Genomic DNA, 6970 nt, shown 5'->3' with positions numbered 1-6970 from the left:
GAGGATAAAGACAAGCTGGATGTCCAGGGGAAGGAACCGGTTGGAATGGGGTGGAGGGGCTTAAAAATAGGTCTTGGAAAGGCAGGATGGGGGGAGAGTAGAAACCATTGTTTTGCAAAAGAGCTTTGGGGAGCTTGAGGTATGTGTTCAGACGGAGGTCTTTCCTGAGTAGAAGGTTTGCGGGGGGGTGTTCTGTGCTACCTCTGAGAAAAGAGACAGGTGCCTGGGGGGTTGTCTAAAGGCAGGCACGAACACCGGCAAGGTCAGACCCTGGGCTGGGCAGCTTTGAGGGGTGAACCATGTCATTCCTGCCAAAGACCCTTTGGTCAGCCTCCGTGACTTTTAGGCTAAAGGCCAAACTCCTTACCATGTCCAACAAGAGCCTGCGTGGTCTGGCCCCTTTCCCACACGGTGTTCCTCGGGCCTCTTCTATCCTCCCCCCTGTTCCTGGCCTCCCTTCCTCCCCACTCCTCCCTGTTTCAGTGCTCTCGCACATGCTGTTCCCTTGGGGATGGGGCCAATGACAGTTCTTTCCTATACCTGAAATAATGACAACAATGATAGGATAATAGTAGCAAACACACGGGGAGCATGCTGCCAGTAATCTAAGTATTTTACATCTATGTTAACTCATTTAATGTGCACAAAAGCCCTACCAGGCGGGTTTACGGGTGGGAGACTAGCAGGTGGGGTCCTCAGGAAGCCGGCTCCGAGATGGAGAGGTGTGTGTAGGCTGCTTAGGAGGGAGTGCTCTTGGGGCCAGCAGCTGTGGAAGGAGCGGGGGAGCAGGAAGGCCTTAGCGGATAGCTGAGCTGGGACAGGGTCTTACCAAGACCCAGCTGACCCCTCGGGGTGCTCGGGAGTGCGGGTGGTCCACATTGGGGTGAGGGGATTGGGCTTTGTACCCCGATGTTGGTCAGACATCTGTTGTGAGCCAGAACTGGGCTGAGGCAGTTTTCTTCCACTGGACTGTCCCCAGAGAGGGCTGCTGGCTGTGGGTTGTCTTGAGGATGGTGGTCCCAGCCCCTGGGGCACGAAGCTCCTCATTCCTTGAAGCTGCGCCTGGGAGCACATCGCCGCGGCCACCACGGAACAGAGCGCAGGCATAAAGGTCAAGTAACTGCCCCAAAGTCAAGAGAAATCAGGGTAGGAACTCATACTACACTGCCTTCCGGGGAATCCTTGTAAGTGTTTAGAGGTGTAGACACAGGGCATGTTACAGCTCTTACCACCTTACAGGCCGGAAAAGTCAATATTGGTGAGGTTAAATTGCATTGCTTTTAGTGAGTAGAGGAGGGGGGGGCTTTTAATACCATTTCATTAACTAGAGAATTAATTAATAGAAGCTTCACTAGAGCTGGAACTTGTTCATCACTGTCATCAACAGGGCCTAGAATGTCCGGCACATAGTAGGGCCTCAGTGGAGTGGATTACTTAGTTCACATAGCTGTGGAGCTTTGAGTCCGGCTTCCTAGGCCCCTCTGTTCCCTCCACCTGTGATAGCCCCTCAGAGACCATCTGGTCTAAACACCCTCAGTTTACAAATGAGGAAACCGAGGCTCAAGGGACTTGCCTGGGGTCACGGAGTCTCTCAGGGGCTCGGCTCCGGACTCGTGGGCCAACGCTCTTTCCACTGGGTCAGCGTCTCTGCCAGTCACCTGTCGTATTTGTTCAAATGCAGATTCTGATTCAGAAGCCCCAGTGGGGCCCTAGGTTCAGCATCTCTAAGGAGCGCCTCTGCCTGCCGAGCCTGCTCATCTAGGGACCACCCTTTGAGGAGCACAGCTGTTGGGAACCACAGACTCCTGAAAGTAAGAAGTCCCTGAGAACCAAAGAAGGTTGGTGTCCCAAGTCGGTGTCGAAAGCCTGGGGCCTGTTCCTCTTCCTGCCGCACGTAATCCAGGTGCTGTCAACAGGCAGCAAGAACACCTGGTGGTGGGGTCACAAATTCACTCAGGCGCCGGCTGTTCCTGATGAGGCTCCCCACTAAATCAGTCACCTGACGGGGCTGGCTCAGACCGCCCGTGTGTGGGGGGCGTGGAGCAGCGGGGCCCCAGCAAGGGCGTCTGCAAGCCTGGCTGCTCAGGTGGGCGGGAGGCAGGCTGAGGTTGGTGGCTGAGATCCGCTCCTTACTCACTGGAAGGCCTGGGGTGAGCTGTTTCTCCATGCCGAGCCTCAGTTTCCTCACTGGTGAAATGAGATAGTATTTGCCTCCTCACAGGCTCTTGTGAAGCTTCAGTGACTGGAGCGGAAAGTCCTTAGTCGGCATGGAGCGAATGCTTGATGGATGTTCGTTTCCTTGTTTCCATTTTTACAGTTACCGGTCTTCTAGAGAATTTCTGAGCAATGAGGGAAGGAAGAGGGAGGAGTGGAGTATTTCTCAGCTTCCTACATGTGGGTCTGGCAGCCTGGGGTACCTGTGGGAGGGTTCCTGCATCCTAACAGCACTTATGCCCTGGTGCAGAAATCTGGGTGCCATCTTGGCCTCTGTTCTTTGTCTTAACCCCCATATCCAATCAATCACCAATTCCTCTTCTTCCTAATTTCTGAGTATCTTCTAGGGCTGTTCACATCTCTTTATCTCCAGTGCCTCAGGAAATGGCCGTGCTTGGTGATTTACTGGTAATTTACTTAACGTTCCCAAGCCCTTTGCAAGACGTGTGAGAGAGAGGTCTTACTATACCCACTTTACAGATAGAAAGATCTGGGCTCACCATGGTCAAGTGGCTTCCCCAGCTTGTCAGGGGCAAAGTTGGGATGCACCCAGCCAGGCCTGTTGGATAAGGGAGACTGTGCCTTAGCTGTGAAATGAAGGATTTTGCTAAGGATTCTTTACAGTTCTGTATATATCTTATTGTTTGCTCATGCCTCTGCTGGATGCCGCTCTGCCCATAAATGGGCCACTTCCCTTCCCTCCCAGCTCCAAAGCCTCCAGCATCACAGCTCACGGGCAAGGCCTGGCCACCTGCCCAGGCTCCCCTTAGTCAAGCACATCTTTGCATCAAAAGTGACACAGATTCATCCTGATGTCCTGAATTTCCTCTGGAGAAATTATAGATGATGAACCTTTCACCAAAGAGGACTGCTGAGCTCTTTGAAATCCTTTGAACACCTCTCCTCCCCCATCCCCATTGTCCCTGATCCAAGCCACCATCATCTATTGGATTTCTTCATAAACTTCTAGAATTGGTGCCTTCACTTTTCCAATCTCCACCCCATACTACAACTGGACTCTGTTTTAATAAATGCAAATCCAGTTATTATTCCCCTGGATGAAACCCAGCAAAGGTTTTCTTTTCTCCTTGGAATAAAGTCCAGAATCCTCCCCTTGACCTACGAGGGCCCTGTGATTCTGTTCCTTCCACACACCCGCCCCCCGCCCCCCTTCTCACATCCACTTCTCTTCTGCTGCAGCTGTGCTGGATGTCTTTCTGTTTGCATATCGGGTCTCTGCCTGAAGGCTCTCCCCCATGGCTCCCCCTGCAAGCCTCCTCAGGGGGGCCATTTCAGCCCACACAGCTGGGCTTTGATCCTCTGCTCTAACCCTCCCTAGAACCCTGTGCCTCTCCTATTACAATGGGCCCATGCATACATAATCTCTACTTGGCTGGTTGGGGTGAAGAGTAAACAGAACATGAGATGATAATTATAAGTGTGTTAGCGTAGCACCGAGTGCATAATTGCTTCTCCATAAATGTTAATTCCATTCCTTATCTGGGCCTGGGGCCCGGGGCGGGGGGGGGGGGGGCGGTAATCCATGTCCCATGGGGCTGCGCTCATTACCACATCTGACAACGTGGGCATGGGCGTCTGAACAATAATCATTTCATTAGTATCCCCAAATGGTCTTTACTAATGCCTCTCACTTTACGTGGGGACCTCAAAGTCTCTAAGAGACACAGGACTTTTGGTCCCACCAAAAGGACTTTTGGTCCCCACTGTGTGCTAGGCTCTGTCCTGGGTACGGGAGGCATGCATATTGGGTGGACTCCATCCCTGACCTTGGGGAGCTCAGAGTCTCACCAAGGACAGAGACACTCCCAATTTAATTTTTGGAGAGCATATAGTGTGTATTTCTCTAGGTTATGAAAGAGAAGTGGGAGCAATTTCTCTCTTGCCTGAAGTCGATGCCAAAGCTGCCATAGGCTTTTATAACTTAAAGGAAGTTTAATAGGACCCAAGCTACTCCTGTATTGTATGAGTGGAAAAGCAGAGGCCCAGATTGGGAAGGAAGTATCTGAGGTCACACCGCTATATATTGGTTGAGATAGAAGCACAGTGCACATCTCAGATACCCCTCTCCTTTGGCTCATTCCTACTCCTACTCTCCTTTAAATGACATTTCCTTAGAAATGTTTCTCCTCTGGGGCGCCTGGCTGGCTCAGTCAGAAGAGCACATGACTCTTGATCTCGGGGTCGTGAGTTCAAGCCTCACATTGGGTGTAGAGATTACAAATAAATAAACTTAAAAAAAAAGAAAAAAAAGAAATGTCTTTCCTATCCCCCCTCCCTGCCACACACACACACACACACACACACACACACACACACACACACACACACACACACACACCCACACACACGGAAGACCTCTCTTATCAAGGCGCTTGCTCTCCAAGCCTCCTGTTGGTAATATTCATCAGTCACTTACTGAAATGATTGACACATCAGCGGTCACTTATTGAATCTCTTTCTCTCTTGCATTAGATTGAAAGCCCCCTGAGGGCAGGAGCCCGGTCAATGTTGTTCACTGCCTCCTCTCCAGCACAGAAAGTGCTTAATAATTATTTGTTGAATGACTAAATGCTGCATGCCCCTGACTCGTCCTCTGAGTGCACAAGAACCTTCTTCTGGCTCATCTCCTCAGTGTTACTAAGAGCCCTGTGGGAAATCAGGAACAAGGGCATAGAAGTGGTGCCATTCAGAGTCCGCTTTGCACCCGGCACTGAACGAGGTGATTATCACAGAGGACCTCACTAGACTTTCTAGCAGCCTCAGGGCCTGACGGGGTTGCGGAAGGAGACAGAATCAGGAAACAGATTTTTAAATTTAATTTTTAATTTTTTTTTTTCCCTTTAGAAGCCAAGAGGCACGGCAATGGGTGATTGTGACACTTAGAGGCACCCAGAACCTTCCCAGAGGAGCAAGGAATTCAGAGTCGCATAGGCCTCATGTCACCAAAACCCAGGGTGGGGAGGGCGTGACTGGGTGTTGGTGGCGGTGGGGTCCATCCATGAGCTGGTCTGCTGCATGGCAAGGCTTCATTGAACCAGCCAAGAATGCAGTGGCTGTTACTAGGGGTCTCCTAGACATTCATTTACTGCCCAATATACCCAACCCCACTGCAGCCTGGGCTGTGTTATTCCTCTCCTGTTAGCTGCGTGATCTTGGCTAAGGCGCCCCCCGCCCGCGGTCCGGGCTTCACATGCTTCCCCTGTAGAATGGGGATCAAAGAGTACTCAGTGAACAGGCATTCTGTGACGATGAAATGCCTCAAAATAAGCAGAGTGCTTGGATAATGGTGTCAATAACTAATGTTGATGGAGGACCACGTGCCGGTCCCCGGACAGTGTCTGGCTTTGAGTGGCCAATGGTATGTACTTGCTGGGGCTGCTGTCACCCAGTGCCACAGACGGGTTGGCTTACTCAAGAGGAATTTGTCCTTCCCCCAGTCCTAGAGGCTGGAAGGCTGAGGTCAGGATGTTGGTTCCTTCCGAGGCCTCTCACCTTGGCTCCTAGGTGGTCCTCTTCTAGCTGTGTCCTCACGTGTCTTCCCTTTGTATGTGTCTGGCTCCAAATTTCCTCTTCTGAGAAGGACACCAGTCATATTAATTAGGGCGCACCCTAATGACCTTGTTGTGATGTAATTATCCCCATAAGGAGCCCATCTCCAAATACGGTCGCATTCTGCAGGTTAGGGGTTAGGATTTCAACACACGAATCTTAGGGAGGGGGACGCAGTTCAGCCCATAGCAATAATGAAGAGAAGTTTCCTGAATACTTGAATAATGGGGTGTGGGAAGGCAAGGTAATTAAAAGTGCAGGCTCTGGAGTTAGGTCTGGGCTGGAGTCATGGTTTTGCTTTTTCGAACCGTGGGAACTTTCCCAAATCACTTAGACCAGGGGCTGATGCTTTTTTTTTTGAAGAACCAGATAGTAAATATCTGAGGCATTTTGGGTTCTGTATTCCCTGTTGTAACCCCTCACCTCTGCTGTTATAGTGCAAAACCAGCTGTGCGCAACATGCAGAATGAGCATGGCTGTGTTCTAATAAAACTTTATTTACAAAAACAGGTCGTGGGCCAGGTCACTGACCCCTGAGCCTCAGGTTCCTCATTCACAAATGAAGAAACAGCTACTCCCCTCTCTGGGTTGTTGTGGGAGTACATATGACAGTTAGCAGCCCTTACATTTTACTAAGCTCTCCATTGGTGCCAGCCCTGTGACATTGTCACCGTTCTTATTCTTGTTCCTATTTTGTTGTAGAAGAGAACCTCCTGGTACAAGAGCCCTAAATTAGGAATCAGGAGATTTGAGCCTATGGCAGCATTTCTCAACATTTACACAGTTGGGGGCAAGTGGTTTCCCTTCTCTAAACTTAGTAGCTCCATCTGTAAGACAGGGACCAAACTCCTGGCAAGAGGGGAGATGGGAACGTGCACGGCCTGCTCTCAATGGCCCCAGAACCACAGGGAAGGGAAAGGAAGCCGCCCCCCTGTTGATGTTAGGTGAGCGTGGGAAGGCCTGTCCTCTGGCTGCCAATGATTCCTGGCTGATTGACCTCCTGACGCCCCCTTTTATCTGACACCTTGAACCGTCTTCCTGACTCCCTTCCCTAGTCGGGCTCCCACCGAGCACAAGGGCTGTGGAACCCAGCCTCTCCCACAGATTAGAAAGGAACCTTGCCTAAGAAGTGCTTTCACTGGCCAAAGTGGAAACTTTTCACAGGGCTATCCAAACTGGACAGTGT

The sequence above is a fragment of the Eumetopias jubatus genome, unplaced genomic scaffold (genome assembly GCF_037043125.1).
Source record: "Eumetopias jubatus isolate StellerSeaLion01/CBP00866 unplaced genomic scaffold, mEumJub1_p1.0 scaffold_4, whole genome shotgun sequence".
Lineage (NCBI taxonomy): Eukaryota > Metazoa > Chordata > Mammalia > Carnivora > Otariidae > Eumetopias > Eumetopias jubatus.
The sequence above is the reverse complement of the archived record's forward strand: the minus strand, read 5'-3'. Positions refer to the sequence as shown.